At 37.6% G+C, this 20,799-nt stretch overlaps 1 long non-coding RNA gene across 1 annotated transcript in view; it reads right to left on the reverse strand.

The window, feature by feature from the left end:
- Positions 1 to 20,799, reverse strand: part of LOC145694131 (uncharacterized) — a 191,088-nt gene that overhangs the window by 107,708 nt on the left and 62,581 nt on the right. The window lies entirely within an intron of this gene.

Genomic DNA, 20,799 nt, shown 5'->3' on the forward strand with positions numbered 1-20,799 from the left:
GACTTTCCAAAACACTTCAGAACATTAGTTTAACTTATTCAACTTGTCATTCATTAAGAAATTATTTTTGTTTCATTAATCATATCAGTATTTACAACATCTATTGTTACTTAAAAGATATATGTGAATACTTGTTCAAAAACAACATACTACGTCCATTACAGTTCACCAAATACAAAATCTATGTAATTTATAATCACATTGAAATGTTTCCAAACACAAATTGAATTCAGTTGCTACTGCCTTAGAACTATACTAATTCTTTTCCATAAAATTAAATAAATATTTGATATCATTGCCAACATTCACATAATTAACATCATTGCCAATTACAACTAACGTAAGCATTATACAAGGAGCGTGGATTTTATTAAAATAATGAAGAAGAACCATCCTATGTTTATGTCCTGTAGGTTAGTGGAAATGGATGTTTATTCGAAGTGAATCATTCTGAAGTAGTGGAAAGAACATATGGGAGGAAACAGTAAAAGGTCGAGAAAACAATGTTAGTCACATGGCTTTGGATCGAGCCAGAGATCTCCCACACCAGAGGAGAGCAGTCTACCACTGAACAACCCTGCCTCCTATTAAAATAACGATCGATCATATTATAATTATTTTTGGTCGCTATAATTTCATTTTTTAAGTTTAACAACCCGAAAGAGGTGATGAGTCGAACAAGTGAAATAATGGAATGAAGAAAGTGGGAGGAAACAGGAAAACATAATACACACGGTGTTCCTCCATCAAAAGTCAATTTGTGGAAGCTGGGATCTGGAAATATGGACAGAGGTGAACATTCCATAACTTTTTTAAAAAATCCTGATTCTTTTCTCTTTCTATTAAGTTACTGCTCAGGACTAGCAGACTAGAGGATCCTATCCTGTTAACTTCCGTTATACTGTAGAAAATACACATATTTTAAAATTCCTTTCCAATTGAGACCAATGTTTGACGATCTTAAACTTATTCTATTTTTAAATGTCTTTTTAATCTGATTTCTAAATACAGGATATATCATACATGATATTCGTGCTAGTGGATTGTGACACCTTCTTTGAAAAGATCTGTTTTACTGAATATAAGAATGGTAGACTCAGGGCCGATCCAGGACAAACTTCTTGGGGAGGGGGGAAGTAGTGAAACATTCTCACTGTTCTCTCTCTCTCACACCGGCCTTTTACATCACTGGTGACTATGCCGCTGGGGGGAGGAGGATGACTACGTATCCTTTTACTGATGAGGGAAAACTAAAATTCTGGACACACTGTGTCAGAGTCTGGACTGTATCGACAAGAGTCTTGTAAAGTGGCATTTGTTTTCCTGTGGTGCGACGTATGTGATATAAAGAGTAAATAAATTTGTTAGTGATTTACCAGATTGAGAGGTCGAAACATATTTGGAACAGGAAAAGTAATTTACAGTTTTTTTTTAACTATAGCTAAAAGAAACAAATTGTAAGATACTTTTAGATGGAAATTAAGGGATTCTTTCTTCTAATATGTTGAAATTTTCCAGGAAGATTTTCCTATAATGAAGTTTGGCACAGTAACCTCTTTTGAGTTGAACGATGAAGTTTCTGATTGGACTAACATTATTTTTATGTTCATCAGATAAACCAGGTGGCTGGTTCGGAGCTTCAAGGGAGGAGACAGTTGCCTCCTCTAAATTTGAAATATATATTAATTTTAATAAATTGTATATTAATATACTAATGAAGCATCTAGTAAAGAAAAATATAAATCTCTGCTCACATCTGAAGAGTTTCCCCGTCCCTCCCAACAAAATGTGAAATTATGCTGCTGACGGTTATATTAGTTTGAAATTAATTAAAAATCTTCCGAAACCAAAATCTTTTCGCTTTGGATGTTTCTGTGATATTATCTGTAGAGAATATTGTAAGGATCCCAACCTTTTAATGTGTATTACTGCTTTAAGCACATATTATAATTGTGAAACACGTGCTATTTTATACGAGGGGGAGTCAAATGAAAACCATAATTATTTTTTTAAATATTATTTATTGGTCACACAGGGTACAGAAGTAAATCACTTTTCAACATGGTCCCCTCCTCGTTCAATGCAAGTCCGCCAGCGCTTCGGAAGAGCCTGAATACCTGCAGAAAAAATGTCTTTTGGGCGCAACCACTCGTGCACCGCGTTGCGTACCTCTTCATCGGAGTGGAACTTCCTGCCGCCCATTGCTTCTTTGAGCGGACCAAACAGATGGAAATTGCTCGCTGCGAGGTCTGGCGAGTAGAAATGTTGGAGGAATTCAAATTTCAGGTCTGTGATGGTCGCAACCGTTGCACGTGCCGTATGGGGCCGTGCATTGTCGTGTTGCATCAGCACACCGGCTGACAGCTATCCACGTCGTTTCGTTTTGATGGCGGGCCGGAGATGATTTTTTAGGAGGTCCGAGTACGTAGCACTCGTCACAGAGTTTCCTCGTGGCATGTAGTGTTCCAAGATGATGTCCTTTTCGTCCCAAAAGAGGGTCAGCATAACCTTCCCTGCAGACGGCTGTGTCCGAAACTTTTTGGGTTTCGGTGATGAGGAGTGGTGCCACTCCTTGCCCGCTCGCTTTGTTTCAGGCTGATGGTAATGCAACCATGTTTCGTCACCAGTGACGATTCGTGACAGGAAGGCATTACCGTCACGTTCAGCACGCCACAAAAGGTCTTCGCACGCATCAACACGTCGCTGCTTCAGTTCAGGCGTCAGTTGTCGGGGCACCCATCTTGCAGAAACCTTATGAAACTGGAGAACATCATTCACAATATGATGTGCCGATCCATGACTCATGTGTACACATGCTGCAATTTCGTCTATTGTCACACGGTGGTTTTCCAAAACGATGGCTTCAACGGCTGTAATGGTCTCTGGAGTCACTCCGCGCCGAGCCTGGCCGGGGCGTGGAACATCGGCCACAGACGTAACACCATTTGCAAATTTCCGGCACCATTCATAGACTTGTGGCTGTAGAAAACACACATCTCCATACTGAACCTTCATTCGCCTAAAAATGTCAATCGGTTTCACACCTTCACTTCGCAAAAACCGAATCACAGAACCTCGCTGCTCCTCGCTGGTGCATGTGGCTAGTGCGGCTGCCATTTTGGAACTGTTGTTGCGCCGGTGTTTGTGCATCTGCCGGCTGCTGCCATCTAAGAGACATCCGGCATACTAAACGAAAAACGGGGAGTAGATGGAGACACAGTTATAAAAGAGATCCAAAACTTAACAAGGAAGATTGATGAAATGAACGAGAAAATGGATACGGACGATAACACAACATGGTCGGATGTCGTAAGAGGTAGAAAAGTGACAGAAAAAGAAAAGAAGATTCTTGAAGTGACTGCGAAGACGAAACCAGCACTGTTCTTCAGACCAAATGAGGGAGAAACGGTGAAAGAAACGGCTCAACGCCTAACAGAAACGATAGATCCCAGAAAAGAGAAATTGAAGATAACTGGCATGCGAACAACGAAAGATCTAGTTGTATTGGAGACTGCTACCAAAGAGGATCTACAAAAAATTGCAACCAAAGAGCAAATAAAGAGAGACTTCAGAGTTGAAGAGAGCAGGAAAAGGAACCCTCTTATGATTGTTTATGGAGCCCCAGCAGATATGAAAGACGAAGAACTGGTTGCAGCAATCATAGAGCAAAATTTTGATGAGGATGAACTACTAGAAGCCAAAAACATTAAGGCATGGTTCAGAGCAGGCAAAAGAGGCCAGAAGAAATGCCACTTAGTTATAGAGGTTACGCCTATCACTAGGAAAATGCTAATAAACAAGGACAGGATCTATATAGACTATGAATCCCACAAAATCAAGGATTTCATTGTAGTCCCTCAGTGTTATAACTGCCAAGAATTTGGACACGTCATGAAGTATTGCGAGAGTAAAGACAAACAAAGATGTAGGTATTGCGGCACGCTGCGCCATAAGAGCGAGGACTGTGAGGAGAAAGACAAAAAGATTTGCGTTCCGTGTAAATTAAGGCACAAAATTTGTCAAACTCCAAATTCAGAAGAATGTGTCTCATACAGAGTCGCCCGAGAACGCATAATTAGTAAGATTAACTATGGATAAGCTGTATAGACCGTATAAGAACAAGAAAAATAAATCCCCAAGCAAAGTAAGAAGAGACAAACAAAGGCTAGAGGAATTCTTAGATAAGAAAAGAAGAGCTGCAATAACGACAAAGGAAAAATCCATACAAGTGGACCTAATGGATGGAGATAATCAAGGCAAAGAATTAAAGTAACACCGAAGAAGATGAACAATCTTAGACAAAGGGAACGTGAATCGACAAAAAATGATAAAAAAGATGTTAAGATTCACTTTGTGCACGGGGAAGATAAATATCTATTTCCGGTTACGGAAGAACCTATCCAGGATAACAAAATAACGTCAACTACACTCGCAGACAGCAAGGAAGAGCTAGGCACAATTTTTAGGGAGCCAAAACAACTATATGAAAACATGAACCACCTATACAGATTGGCAAAACTGGAGGATAAAAATATACTAAGTGTAGCATTCCGTCAAGTAATCAGAGATATACATGATAAGGGAAGAACAATCACATATCCAGTTTTGGAAGAAGTAGATAGAATTAAACTTAGAACTTATGATCTACCAGCAAATGGGTAGGAACTGATTGATTTGATTAATGAAATATATGAAAGAAGGGGTATCCATTGGGAACTTGAAAATGTCTACAAACAAATGGTAAATGCGCACGGAAGAATATGTTTAGACTATAGCAGATCGGGTATGGATGCTTACGTTTACACAAAACATGCATAGTACACTAACAACAATAAAAATTGCACAGAACAATTCGCAACGTTCGAAGCTAGGTACAATGGAACTACGAAGATACGCGGAAACTAACGATATAGATATAGTTGCAATTCAAGACCCTATACCTATAGAAACAAATTAACCATCTTCCCTGCAACGGCGAAAATAATATATGGAGGCCAGGAACCTTTAGCAATAACAGTAATTATGAACAGGAATTTGGAAGTTCTAAAATTGTCGCAATACTGCGACAAATGGATGGTCTGCACAGAGATCACACTGGGATCAGAAAATATTTGGCTAGTAAACTCATATTTTCAATACAGTAAAGAGATAAACCAGTTTATTACAAAATTGCAACAGATAATTTGGCAAAACCCCGATAAGAAGATAATAATGGTCATGGATGCCAATGCAAAAAACGTAGCTTGGGGGTCTCCATATACAGATACAAAGGGAGAAGAGATGGGAGATTTTATCGCGCAAAATGGACTCCTAATTATAAACTCAGGAAACAAACCAACATTTGTGGGACCCATGGGTGAATCTTATATTGACTTAACAGTATGTACGCCAAATTTAATGGGAAGGATCAACAACTGGGTAGTGCATGATAAACTAACGAATAGCGACCATGAAATTTTATCCTTCAATCTAATTATGGAGAAACAAAGAACAACTAGCGAAAAACTGAATACAAAGAAGATTAATTGGAAAATTTTAAAAGAAAAATTGATACTCCCGCAATTAGAAATAACGGAAGAAACCGACACGATGGTGACAAGAATTGAAGAACCAACAGTGTTAGCAATAAGAGCATCAGCTCCCAAACAGATACAGAGAGTAGGTTACGGGGACTTCTGGAATCCCAAACTGGAAAGAATGAGAAGAATAGTAAGAGCAAAGAGGAAAAGTTACCAAGCGACGTGGGTACCACAGCTAAAACAGATGAGACTCCAGGAGTACAGAAGAGCTAAAGAAGAATATCAAGCAGAGATTTTGGAAGCAAAGAAACATAGCTGGGATCTTTTCCTAGCTAGAAACATACAATTTGATCCATGGGGCTTGCCATACAAACTAATTATGCAAAAAATAAACTCGGTGATATTATGTACTGTTAGAAATGCGGATGGATCATTCACTAACACAAGGAAAGAAACACTGGACAAACTAACACAAAAGTTTTTTTCCGAGAGATTTAAAAGAAAACGAAACTGAGGAACAACAACAACTACGAAGGAAATATGAAAAAACAGAATTAGCAGAGGAAATTCCGGAGACAGACCTGGTCACTAACGAAGAAATAGGAATGATTATCAAGAAATTAAAGTCTGGAAAATCGCCGGGATTAGATGGTATAACTAACGACATTTATAAACGAAATAAAGATGTTTGGACTCCATATCTATCAAGACTCTTTAATATGCTACTGAAAAGACAAGAATTCCCTGATAGCTGGAAAATTTCTAAGTTGATTATACTGTTAAAAAGTACAGACAAGGACCCAGTGGATATAGGAGCATACAGACCAATCTGCTTGCTAAAAAAAACATTAGTAAAATGTTTGAAAAAATAATAGCCAACAGAATAAACAAATATAGGAACGTAAAAGACGACGAACTGCAGTTTGGATTTAGGGCAGGCAAATCAACAGAGGACGCGCTAAATGCTTTTAAAGAACAATTGCAGACAAGTAGCTTCCAGAGGGAATATGCCCTAGCGCTATTTGTAGACATAGAAGGTTCCTTTGATAATCTTTGGATACCATCGCTAATAGATAATTTAAAAAGTATAGAGCTTCCACAATACCTAATAAATGTAATCAAAAGCTACTTCTGTAATAGATGAATATTAATACAACTAGAACAAGGGGATATAACTGTGAATAACGAAAAAGGATGTCCACAAGGCTCAATTTTGGGACCACTCATGTGGGACATACAGTTGCAACCATGCCTTCATAAAATGAATAATAGCGAACAAATAGACAAAATAATAGTTTTCGCCGATGATATCGCCATAATAGTATCAGCAAATTCTAGAAGAGAATTAGAGGTGAAGACAAACCAAACACTAAACGAATTACAAAATTGGTGTACTGGCTGCAAACTAAAATTATCAAATTGGAAAACTAAATACATATTATTCGGAACAAAACTGCAGAGAGATCCACTAATTAAGATCGAAGATCAGAAAATAGAAAAAGTAACAGAGTTTAAGTATTTTGGGGGTCAATATTGATGACAGACTAAACTTTGGAAAGCATATTGAATATATTATTGAACGTGGAAATAGAGTGACAAATAAATTACTCACAATTGGCATGAATACTTATAAATTACCCATCCAAACACTCAAATTATATCATGAAACTTTACTCTGTGCGACGATGACTTATGCAGCAAGTGTATGGGCACATAGAATTATTAACAATAAAAGGATAAAAGAAAGTATAAACAGACCTCAGAGGAAATTACTTATAAGGTTATGCGGAGCTTTCAACACTACACCAAACAACGCTTTATGTATACTGCTAAACGTTAAACCTCTGAATCTCATAGTCGTACAAAGAGCCTGCAATTATTGGCTAAAGAAAAATAATCAAGAAAAAATAAAAGAGTTAATTGGCAAGGAGGCCACAACCAAGAATGACATCGAGGTAGCCATTGAAAACATATGGGATCAAGAATGGAGGACCTCGACTAAATCTAGGAGGTTATTCAATATAATACCAACAGTGGAGATGAGAAGAGAATTAAAATACCTTGACCCAGCATCAGGATTGATACACTTCCTCAGTGGACACGGACCCTACGAAACTTACCTACATAAGATCACAGTAAAAGACAACCCGTTCTGTGAATGCCGAGAACTAGGATCACCTGAACATCATGTTCTTTGGTGCCCAGTGTTGGAAGATGAGTTACCAGAAAGAGATAGTATAAGAACAAAAATGCTGGAACAGATAATCAGCAGCGACAGCGATTGCAAAATATTAAGCAAAATCACACAAGCATACTCAGAAATGAGGAGAAAAAATTATTACAAGGGAAACAAGTAGGAATCAAATATGGATAAAGTGAGATGGATGCGTGTTGGAGAAAGTGGACCCCTCCCCAGGACCGAAGGCACCTTCTGGAAGGCACCGGAATTCCGTGCTCCCCGGGGAAGAGTGGATGAGCCAGTGCATTCCCGGGCTAAACCTGGATCGGAACTCCGAATGCGCTGGATGCGTGTGTGTGAGTGTTTGTGTTCACTAGGTGTTTCTTGCGTGTGCGCGTGTGTGCTACAGGAACTGTTACCCTGCTAGGGACTGGATGGCAGGAGTATCTCAGACTGGAAAGGTTAGCCAGTGTGTGTATCTCAGTTCGGATATAGGTGGTAGGACACAACGGACCAGGGCCTACACTAAGTGCTCTGAGTGGGCCCTGGACCTCAAACCTGTATCACTGAGATTACTCGACAAGGATACTCGACTGAGAACACTCCTCCATTGGACAAGCATAAACCACTAGGATCAGCTAAAACTAATGTATCCATAGGGAAATCGTCTATGATTATATAGTTCCCAGCACGTAGCATGGCATCTCAAGGTCACTGCAATAGCAGACGAATTCCGAACAGCGATCCTACCGTCAATCACCTTTCCAACAACCGGCAGTGCTGCCAGCCCTACGCAATTATTCCAGCACCCAATAACAAGAAGTACAGTAATTGGCACCCTTAAGGGGGAAGGGTGTGACCCGTCCCCCTGTCTCACGAAAGTATATACGTAATATAGCAAACCACGTATATTAACCCTTTTAAGATTTCCACTTTTTAAGGTAAATTTTAAACTTTCACTCAAACAGCTACTGCTTCCTTACTATTTATCGTAGGATCATATTTCATATCTCGTTTTTTTTCCAACGGTGCCACTTGATGGTCTATACTATACACCAGGAATGGGAAAATTGGTAAAACTGGGAGATTTTTCGAAAAGAAAAATCGAGATTTTTTTGTCCCTCTGGCCCGGGCCTGGGTTCACGTATATATATATATATACAGGGGCGGATCCAGGATATGATCAAGGGAGGGGCTAAACCATATTTTGCCGTTTTACCCAGTGTAAAGCAGGATTGAAGCTCATTTTATCCAGTGTATACCTGAGCATCAAGGGGGGCGCTATAGCCCCTATAGCCCTCCCCTTGGATCCGCCACTGTATATATATAGATAGATAGAGATATAGATAGAGATATAGATAGATAGATAGATAGATAGATAGATAGATAGATAGATAGATATAGATATAGATAGATAGATAGAAACACTTCAAAAATGTACTGCCTCATTATTATTTGACCTAGAGTCATGGTTCAACGACCATTTCCTTCAGTATAATAAGACCTTTCCAATGGTACCACTAACATGTCCGTATCATACACGTGAACCGAAAAAATCCGGGAAAACCGTAAATTTTTCTAAAAAAATCACTTCCTCGGAACATTTGCGGTCCTCCGGCCAAGGCCGCCAATCCAGGGCGCGGGGGTACCAAAGCTCATGTTGACCCCCTATTGTATTTATGAATATACAGTATTTGGCATAATTTGAATGTAATTTGTCTTAAAATCCTCATATATGTATATATACCTTCTGCATCTAAATGCCCCCCCAAATTTACAGAAAAACGGCGTCCTTGCCTCGGGCTCGGTCCTGGTTTCGCGTAGGAATCGCAGAAAATTTTGAGAAATACCCAAAGGTACACACAACCCGTATATAAAATTTCAATCTTATATCTTGAAAACTAAAGGCGTGAAAAATTTTTGAAATTTGCCTTAAGAAAAAAAAAAATAAAAAGTCACGCTCCTCCGCCCCTACTTGGCTCTGCCAAGGTGAGCATCCGATTTCACAACGCATCCGGGCTGTTCTTTGGTCCATCCTTGACTTGACTAATAAAAAAATTCCGGCTTAAATACCTGGTCTAGAACCTAAATAAGCGGTCAAAGACGATACTACGCCATGGTAACAACAGTTACCAAAAATCCTAAAAGGGTTAAAAAGCAGAAATTCCATACATAATATAAATGGCCCGAATAGAAAATTTTCTTCTGCGCGCCCCTGTGTAGAATCAATCACAGAGGAATTAATGATAGAAAAAATCCTTAAAGCAGAAATTATAAAAATCATAATGACATGTTTGCGTGTATTTTTGTCTTGAAATTTATTTTGAGATCGAAGTGCATTATTTCATTAGGCCTTTAAAGCAATAAGCTGAGCAGATCACTATCAGATAATGTTGTTTATAGCACTATACCCACTATTGTTATAAATTATTATACATCTAGTACAGGAGCGTCATTTCAGATTTTGCTTAGGGGGAGGGCAAAACCCCTCGATATAAGTAAAATTTCGCGTTTTTCACTCATTTACTACTACTCTATTGATAAAATCTATATAAATCTCAAACTCGGGGGGGCAAAGTCCCTCCCTGCCCCCCTAAATGACGCCCCTGATCTAGTATACTAAAAGTATTTTGTGTGGTGGAATTTGATATTTGCGTAAAGAAATATTGCACTTAAGGCGGTTGGCAACTCTGATCACTAGTTCCAAACGAAAGCAGCGTGGGCAGTGACCTATTCATATCGTTATTTGTTGTGTTGCCTGCGGGTTGTGAGACGAAGAATTGCGAATTTTGTAGTGTCTTGTTTCAAAGCTTGTGTTTTGAATCATGCCACCCGTCCACTCTAAAGTTCACAACAAGGTGTTACACAGCCAGTCGTGTGAAATAATCAATAACGTGTACCGTTTTATGAAGAGATAATGGTTGTTTGTCTATTCCCATTGCCCAGGCACTGAATCGCACAGCGTCGGCAGCAGGAGTGTCGACTAGAACTGTGTCACGAATTTTGAAGGAAAGTTCAAAAATAGAAGAGGGACAATCATCATTTCACACACCAAATAAGAAGCGCAAGGGACAACACCCAGTGACTGCCGTTGACCACTTTGATGAATGTGTTATTCGTAGATCAATCCATGACTTTTATATTGTCGAAAAAGTGCTACCGACAATGCGTCGCCTCAGAGAAAAGTTACAGGAGTCTAAACAATTCCAGGGAAGTGAAAGAAGCCTTCGCAGAATTGTGAAACGTTTGGGATTTCACTGGAGACGGACTGCAGATAATAGATCTGCTTTAATTGAAAAACATGACATTATGTTGCAAAGAGCTTGTTACCTGAGAAACATTGCTAAATACCGTCAAGAGGGTTGGAATGTTGTGTATGTTGATGAAACATATATTCATTCTACACATGTTAGTAGTAAGAGTTGGAGTGACTCATCATCACGTGACTTGTTTAAACCAAGTAGTAAGGGACAAAGACTAATAATTGTTCATGTCGGAGGAGAAATGGGATTCATCCCACATGCCTTGCTCATGTGGAAGTCTGGTAATGTTTCAGGTGATTACCACCGCGACATGAATTCTGAGAATTTCCTAAAATGGCTTAAAACACAACTAATTCCAAATTTACCAGAAAAGTCAGTTGTAGTCCTAGACAATGCATCTTATCATAATGTGGAACAGGAAAAGTGCCCCAATACAAATTCCAGGAAGGACGATATGAAGCAGTGGTTGAGATCGAAGAACATCCAGTATGATGAAAATATGCTGAAGATAGAACTGCTAGAACTAATCAGACGGCACAAACCTATGAAGAAAAAGTTCGTCATCGACGAAGTATTGAAAGAGTATGGTCATATCGCTCTTCGCCTTCCTCCGTATCACCCAGATCTTAATCCCACTGAGCTTATTTGGGCGGATGTCAAAAGATGGGTCGCTGAACGAAACACGACATTTAATATAAATAATGTAGAACAGTTGTGTCGTCAGAAAATGGAATCCATGTCACCTGCAGAATGGATTTCGAAGTGCGCTCATGTGAAGAAAGTTGGGGCCGAATATCATGAACGGGATGGATTAATGGAAACACAATGGAGCAGTTAATCATTCGCGTTTCATCTGAGAGTGAAATTAGTGACAGTGATAGTGATCTGGACATCAGCGGCATCAGTGACTTGGAATAACTATATCTATTTTCGTGTGTGTGACTGTGTAGTGTGTCTTAGTGTAAAACTTCTCTTGTAAAAGATTATGAGATAAATGGCTGCATTTAATTTCTACATTTTCTAAGGTAAGAGTGTTCAATATTATTTAGTAATTATAAGTTTTTATTTTGTACTCTGTTTATTTAATACTTGTTCATAGTAATAATGAAAGGCGTAAACTTTTCGTTTTAACTATAATATCGAAAAGTTGAGGAAGGAAAAGTAAATGTTAAAACATTGAATTAGCTCTATAAAATGCATACCTTTGATACAACTATCCGGGAAAATGCATCATATTCTTTAATTTGATACAATTATCCGGAAAAGTAACACGATTTTAAATAAATAATATCATATATATCTTGTGTTTAACACGAACAATAGCACCAATTTGTAGTAAAGAACATCTCCCTTGGGCAGAAAATAACGAAAATTTCACGTCCTTACATTAATCAATTGTGTGTTACATGAACATAATTCCAGTATGTGAGGTACAATATTTTCGTGTATTTACTAGAATATTGTGGTTGTTTTATACAGATACGCACACCTCTTAACTCTGGGGCACTGCAAGATACATTCTGCAGTACAAAGTAGCTAACTACCCTGCCAACTCTGCAACAGAATAATGTAGAAGCTCGTTTCGGCCAGCACCTTATGACCTTGAACAGCCACGCTACGTGCCGGTTACTATAACTATATTGGAATGTGTTGAAATAGTGAGAAGAGTGAATATGTGCAAAAATGTATGTGATTGTAGCCAGTGGTAGTGCTTAGTGTTGTTATTCTAGTGTTAAGCAGTGTTTACGGTGAAACTAGAAAAGACACACAGGGAAAAACCAAGTGAAAATCGATTAGTAAATTAATGCATTTTCTAGTGAAACACAGGAGAGAAGCCCAAAACCATACAGGGATTAACCAAAAATCATACAGGGAGAAACCGAAGAAAGAAGAGGAGACCAAAACAAATAAACAATAAATAAATAACAAAATGAATAAATAATATATAATAACATAATTAATGGAAGAAGTAAATATGGAGAACTAGTACACAAAAGAAGGGAATGAAATGGAAACTAAATAAAAATAACTGATATTATAAATAAATAAATAAATAAATAAATGCGAAACAACAAATAAATAAAGAAAAAAATAAATATGCATAAACAATCTAAAAAATTTTTTAAAAAATATTAATAAATAAAACCATAGAATATTTACACACTAGCAAAAATAACAGTCATGTTAGGCTAGGCTTAACTAGGTAAGATAGTTTAGTAAATAATAAACATTAATAAATTTTGATAAACTATTAAAATAGGAATAGGAAACAATTAGGAACTAAGGTAGGCTGTTAAGAGACATGCAAATAAACATAGCACTTAGGGAAATTATTGTTTTTTGTTTGTTGTTTTCTTTGTGTGTGTGTGTGTGTGTGTGTGTTGAGTGCTGTGGTTGTTTTCTTTTTTCCCTTTTTCCTTTTCCCTTTTCCAGAAATATAATGGATAATGAATAAAGAAAAGAAAAAAATGGCAATGATGATAACCCGTTCCGGTTTAATTTTTCAGATACCGGATCTGAAAGACGGGCCTGAGCAAAAAAAAAAAAAAAAAATACTATCGTAAACAAGCATGCCAACTTACAGCTCACTGGCGCCATATGCGGATTTTTATTTCTACTTTTATGGTTTTCAGTTGACTTACCCTCGTATAAAGCAGACGAGCGTCACAAACTGTCGTATCTCAGTTTTCTAAACTTTTCAGGAGAGCGATTTTTAGGTTTCACACAACTTTGAACAGCCATAACTCAAAATCTATTTTACCGAAAGGAGTGAAAATTTACCAATTTATAACTTAAATCATAAGAAATCAGTGTAGAAAGTTTTATGGAATTTGCCTGTAAAACCTTGTGGAAAATTTGGAAGGAAAAAGATACGAAAGTTTATGACGATGGTAATCCTCTCTTGTATGAAAGATACGACACATATTTTTTATACTGGAAACTTCATTAATAGATGAGCAATCGGAATATATTGCATTTTTATTGAAAAACTTCTTGTTTATTACACAAAATAATTTAACAAACGCTTCCTGAGATTCTTGAGGGCAAAACGAAATTCCTGAGAACACACAAGAAACACAACATCAAGAGCGTACTAACAATAGCATAAAATAATGCTATCAAGTTGTCATTGCCAGAATATAAAATCTTACAAGTAATTTGCAAATTGCATGCTTTGATATTCCACTTAACAAGGATAGCTAATGTGGTAAGTTTCTATAAAATTTAACATGTTCAGGGTTTCGAATGATTGGAGTTGGACCCGGACACAATGATAATGAGTCCTCGTACTTCTCTGGAGATAATTTTTGACAAGTCTGCAAAGTAGGGACTTCTATCTGGTGGATTCAATCTGCGTTCTTTTCAGGGAAATAGTTCTGTAAGTGTCCTCAAAATGACTTGTCTTAAACTGAATGTAGTTTGGATGGACTTTGTTCACTTTCACTTGGCGCATTTCCATCCAATTGATTAGATCTCCATTTTCGTCAAGTCTAACTGGCAGAATACAAAGACATTGGGAAAGAGATCTAGTCTTACATCGCTTCTCTCAACACAATGGACGGTATATGGGTTCTTTTTCCTTGTCAGGTTAACAATCGGTTCAAGTTGCGAGGGTACAAAATTACTGCTACAGTGCTTAATAGATGTGCTTATAGCACTGTGAACTGAATCTCCCTCATTTTGCCCATGCCGAGATTCAAAGAATCGGAGAGAAATTTCTCTGATGTTATTACGTGTTTGCACTGCATACTCCATCTTAGCAACCAACCTGAACTCCTACTACGTCTATCCTGCATTTCTCTAACTCATTCGTTACAGATTTTAACACGCCTGCCCTATACAGACTTATAATATTCCATGTTCCAAATCTCATGTCCATTTTCTTTTGCTGAGGTTGTGCCAAGTTATCAGTTCTGGTCCGAAGCTTCTGTGAATGTTTCTGAATTATTATTATTATTGTTATTATTATTTACAGGATGATGTTGTTAGCCTCACCCAAACCCCCAAGCTGGAGGGCCACTCCTTGTCTGTCCGCGACTGCTTATTCAGTATCATCGCAACAACCTCTATCTCTAAAGGCATTCTCCTCGATCCGCAACCTGAGGACGCCCCATGCCGTGTAAATATATATGTATACAGCCCCGCATTGATCAAGTATAGCATTCTAGCTTATAGGTTTATTTGCTTCGGCTGTTTCGATCTTTAAGATATAAGTAAAAAGACATTAAGAACAAATAATAAAGAAACTAAGTCTACCTAATGGATAACAATAAGAAATGATATAAGAAGCAATGAGTTTATCAGTACGGGACTGTATACCTACTTTAGGGCCACTTTGTATATATAAACAAATTGATTAGAATATAGGCGTATCTGTCCAGTTGCAAAAGATTTGTTGCTCACAAACTGTCGTAACTCAAGATACGATTGTTTGTGAAAATGGTTTTTATGCTTTATCTTAAGATACGACACAGTGACGTCATCACCACCGTCAAAACAACGCACATTAAAGATGTGTCGTTTTGGGAAATTGTAGAAGTCAGTGTATGCAACTACATAGTAAAATATTTCAATTTTCGATTTTTTTTTTTTTTTTAGATACGACACTTTGTGACGCTGTCGACGATATTATAATTGTGAAACACGTGCTATTTTATATAAAGCAGACGATACGGAAGAAACTAGGGAGACACGAAACCGACGTGGTGATATCCAAAAAAGAATGAATCACCCCTAAATTCATCTATAAAAGAAGACCAGGAGAGGACCAAATTATCAGTTGACCATTGTTCACTTAACTTACAACACCCGCTTCTAAAGTTGCATTGGACAAAGGAGTTTTTTTTTTACTTACATAATATCCGATAGCTGTATTGGGAGAAAGAGATTCCTAATCACAACTCACCTCCGGGAGCTGCTTTGGGCAACAGAGGATCCCCTATAAACCGTCTCCTATAGTTGTGGAGATTCCTTTATGAAACTCTAGAGATGGGATGCAAATAACCACTTGCCCACTCGCCTAGGGCGAGAGGTTCATCGGTACGGGTGAGTACTTCATATCATACCGAACAGGGACGTACGGAAGGGGGGGGACACGGGGGTCCGGACCCCCCCCGAAATTTTGACTTTTTAAAAATTTTGCCTAATTTTAGGGGCAATTTTAGCAATTTTAATATAAAATAGCTTCATATTTAGTTTGAACCCCCCCCGAAATAAATTCCTGGGTACGCTACTGATACCGAAGATAAGTAAATGATTTCTATTGTGGAGTGTGGGCTAGTAGCGTTTTTCTTAGGCTAGTAAAATTTTGTTGCTTATTTGCATCCCTGCTCTAGAGGCTGCATTGAGCAAAACTGTTACCCGACAAACCTAATTTCAACCTTCATCAACCAATGCCACTTTACGTATGCTGAGAATTAATAATAAACACTTATTTTATATCCTTGCAGAAAAAAAAAAAACTTTATAATTACTCATAAACCATTATTTATAATAAAATTAGTGAAAGGGCTAATCACAGACTACTATGAACTCTACCAATAAACATTACAATATAATCTATCCCAGTGGCGTATTTACGATTTTGTTTCGACGGGGGGGGGGGCTTTGCTAACTTTATTAGTGGAAATTTGAAAATTCTGCAAGATATTTCATTTACTTTAATATAGAAAATAAAATTTCGGGGGCTTCAGCCCGGAAGTCCCCCCTAAATGCGTCACTGATCTATCCATATGTATGTATAGTCTGGGTCTGATTGTTATTTTTTAAATATAGATTCTCCTCTTTGTTTGTAATTATGCGTTGCAACCAATTTTGCTGAGTACTGTCATAAGTATATCCCCTGTCTAATATCATAAATGTATCTTGCATGCTTTAGACCAATATTTCTCAATTAGTGATCCTCGGACTCCTAGGAATATGGTTCTGTGGAACGAATTTAGGGAGTCCCGCACATTACTTATACTTTACAATGTATAAAAGAAATAAATAATAGCATGGACCCCTGTTAAAATAATAACGCTGATAATCAAACATCTTAATAATTTAGTATAATTTGAGTACAAACTGAAAACGACTCAACTGTTCATGTCTTTTGTGTAACTCAACTAATACAAATATTTTTGACCTATATTAGAAATACAAAAACACAGCATCAAACTCCAAGTTATTTGAAATAACTGTACAAAATCACCCTCATTTGTGAATATTGATTATTTAATGTTATATCGCTCAATCCTCGTGTGCTATATACCTGAGGAGGCTAAAAGTTATATTGATAAATAATTATTCAAGGTATAAGCACTCGACCATGAATTCAAGCTTGCGGTCACATACACAAGTTTTTGTTAATGTCATGAAAATGTTATTTCGATATTAATTTTATGAGCACACATTAAAAATTTCCAACGGAAGCTTGAGCCTCGGAGCCAAGGCCATACCCATGTAGTCGACACCTATGGTGTACGATATTACTGATGTTCAATACTATATTTCTCTTTAGTTTTAGAAGAACACCACTAAAATGTAGTAAGTTTTGAAATGATGTAATATCTAAATTTACGTGCCACGATTATGCACCGAGGCTAAGAGAGATGGTGATGATGAGAATGAAATGAATGAATGAAATGGTGGAATGAAGAAAGTAGGAGGAAACGGGAAAACCCCGAGAAAACCTAGCACACGGTCTCTATCCACCAAAAAAGCTCACATGGTGTAAGCTGGGATCGAACCAGGAATCCCAGCACCAAAGGTGAACGCTCTACCACTGAGCCGGTACTTGTCCAAGACTTGCGCAAGAGTCTTGGTCTTGCAGGTATGGTCTTGGTCTTGGTCTTGGTCTTACACCCCCTGGTCTTGGTCTTGGTCTGCATCGGGATTCCCAGTCTTGGTCTTGGTCTTGCATGCATGACTTGCAAAAACTGCAAGACCAAGACTTGCGCTCATCACTAATATTAACAGAGAAATTGAATATTAACTGAGAATTTGTGTGTGTTTAATCTTGTATACCTTCTGGATCTTGAAGGGTTGTTGTTGAGTTGATTTCAGCTTAGCATCCTTTTCAGCAGCAAGGTTATATGAGACGTAAATCTAGTGATTACCGTGGAGTTCGAACCACATGCGTTCCTGCTGGGAAAAAAACTGGGTCTCCTACGCTTAACTGCTTACCCACGAAAGAGCTCTCTGGGTCATAGGGAATAAAATACTGTAATAGTTATGCTTTGGTTGGGTTTAGATAGAGTTTACAGCATTTACGTCACGAAGAGACTTGTTTGATTTGATTTCTAAGTCCGTATAACATACTATTAGTCGGTTTGGCTGAAGTTCAATAGCACTGCCAACTGTAATAAAAGGCAGGAGTCACCACACTAAATTTTCTCGTTCCAATTCCTTAAAACTAAATAGTGTTATACTATAGTTAATAATGAAACATTTTGATGTCAAATACAAAATTATAAAGCATTTCCGGAGATTTTTGTCCCCAAATAAAAACTCATCCTCTGAAGTAAACTATCCCTTGTAATATTTTTCCATAAGAAAATAACTTATGTCATATGTTAGGGTTATTAATGGAGAGAAACTTACTTCTGGGAATTTATTTGTAGGAGTAATTTAAGCAACATTATGGAATTATTAATTAAATACTTATTTATGAAGTATGAATAATATCGTCCAAGTTGTATTTGAGAAAATTGTTCGAAAACAACTAACGTCCAAGATTAAAGTGTTCCTCGTACATTTGTTCAGAACAAGTGAGTTATGCCATATTGTCAGGTTATTAATGGAATATTTATTTATTTATGTAATAAGAACAATATTACTTAAGTTGTTTTTAAGAATATAGTCCAAAAAAATCTTACCTCCACGAATAAACAACTCCTCGTACAATTTTCAGGATAAACGATTTGTTTGGTTTGATTTAGTTTAACGTCCCACGATTATGCCTGCTGGGCTAAAGGAGACGTGGACCTACTGATTATAGTCGAATCCGAAACACTTTGGTCGTTCAACTGTACACTGAGAAAAAAAATTCTAGGTGGCGTACTTAAAAAGATAGGTTACATTCATAATTCCTGTAGTTTTTGGACTTAACGTACAGCACACGTATAACTGAAAACGTATGTTTTATAACATTTTCTGTATAAGTGTTCCATCTACACGTACTTTCCGTATGAAACAATGTAGGCGGTCAGGATCTCACATACAAGTGGACGTATATAACATATAGCTGACGAAGATAACATAAGTATATGCATGTGATAATACGGAAAACTGTTAGATGTCAGACATCGTGCAACGGCATGATGTAACATCCAAGGGCAGTGCCTATGTACCATACGGATAACGTGTGCTCCGTACTGATTTCTATAGTAAACCAGAGGATACCGTATATTTGTACAATATACTGCTGTCCGGAGAACGGATTTTTCCCCGGAGAAACTCAAAAAATTTCAGTCACAAAATGTAGAAATTACTTCACATAATTATTTGCTTTCTTTCCGTGCACGTGCAGACGAAATCCAATCTCTCAATATACATATAAATGACGCAGACCCATTCTATATAAATATTAAACATGTAACATCTAAGATAGAATACCAAATAGCCAATAAAACTTGTATTTCTTAACGCTATGACCGAGTTTGGCAGAACATGAAATTGTCAACTGTTGAAGAAAGGTTTGTATTTTAGTAGGTACTATACTCTCGCACTATATTGTATATTAGTAGGTAGCACTAGCACATGCTGAGATAGGAAAGGAAAGATAGGGAAGATCTTTCGATCATTCCATGTGATCTCTGATGTCAACAGACTTCAGTTCTTGAAAATGTACAGTTCTTGCATTATTTGAAATAGGGCACCTAAATCCCATTTCTCGCATCGGAAATAACAGACGTAAATGTGTTTTACGATTGTTAAAGTAAACACACCTTTCTTGAATTAAAAATAATTCAGTTAAAAGGAGAGATTCAGAGAGCGTCATTTAGAGGGATCAGGGAGGAACAATTATCCATCCTGGATTAGAGACATATAGAATTTATCAATATGATAGTAGTGTATAAGTGAAAGATTGCTATTCAAGGTGATGAAGATCCTGCTCAGAGCCGTGCCATGGGGGAGGGGCAAGTAAGGGGTGAAAATTCGGGAGGGAAAAAGAAAAGAAAAGCAGGAAAGAAAAACAGAGGAATAAAACACATGTGCACATATTATATAAAATGAAAGGAAAAAAGTAATGAAAAGTGCTCAAAATCAAGAAAAAGCATGATTTCCTTTTTAAAATTTTCTCACCTTTCGTGGCTGGTCTGCCGACCTCACTCATATATACGGGGGTGCCGTCGTGTACTCTCGCGCCAAGGGCTGATTTTCCACGACACGGCACTATCCCTTTGTGGATCATGGCTTTTTTTTTTTTTTTTAGACTTTCAGTCAAGCAGCTACTGCATCGTCACTATTTATCCTAGGATCATGGGTCATACCTCATTCTCTTCAGAATAGAGCTGGCTTGCAAATGGTATCACTTGCATGCCCATACCATATACCAGGAGAGGGAAAATTGATGTCGAAGGGAAAATTTTGAGGGGGAATTTTTTTGTCCAAATTTGGGCCCCCCTGGCCCCCCCTGTGTGAACGTAGAGACCTCCAAAAAAATCTGATAAATAGTACTTGGTAAACTAAATGCGTGTACCAAATTTCAAGTTTCTATCTTGAATAGTAAGGGCGGGAGAAATTTTATCAGGAATTCCCACAATGCCCAAAATTACCGCAAAACACCATGATCTCAGGGAAAAAATTTCCTGAGACATCCCTAATTACCCTAGGGTCATGTTTCGCCCATCAT

The sequence above is a fragment of the Thermobia domestica genome, chromosome 9 (assembly GCF_964235325.1).
Source record: "Thermobia domestica chromosome 9, izTheDome1.hap1.1, whole genome shotgun sequence".
Taxonomy (NCBI): Eukaryota; Metazoa; Arthropoda; class Insecta; order Zygentoma; family Lepismatidae; genus Thermobia; species Thermobia domestica.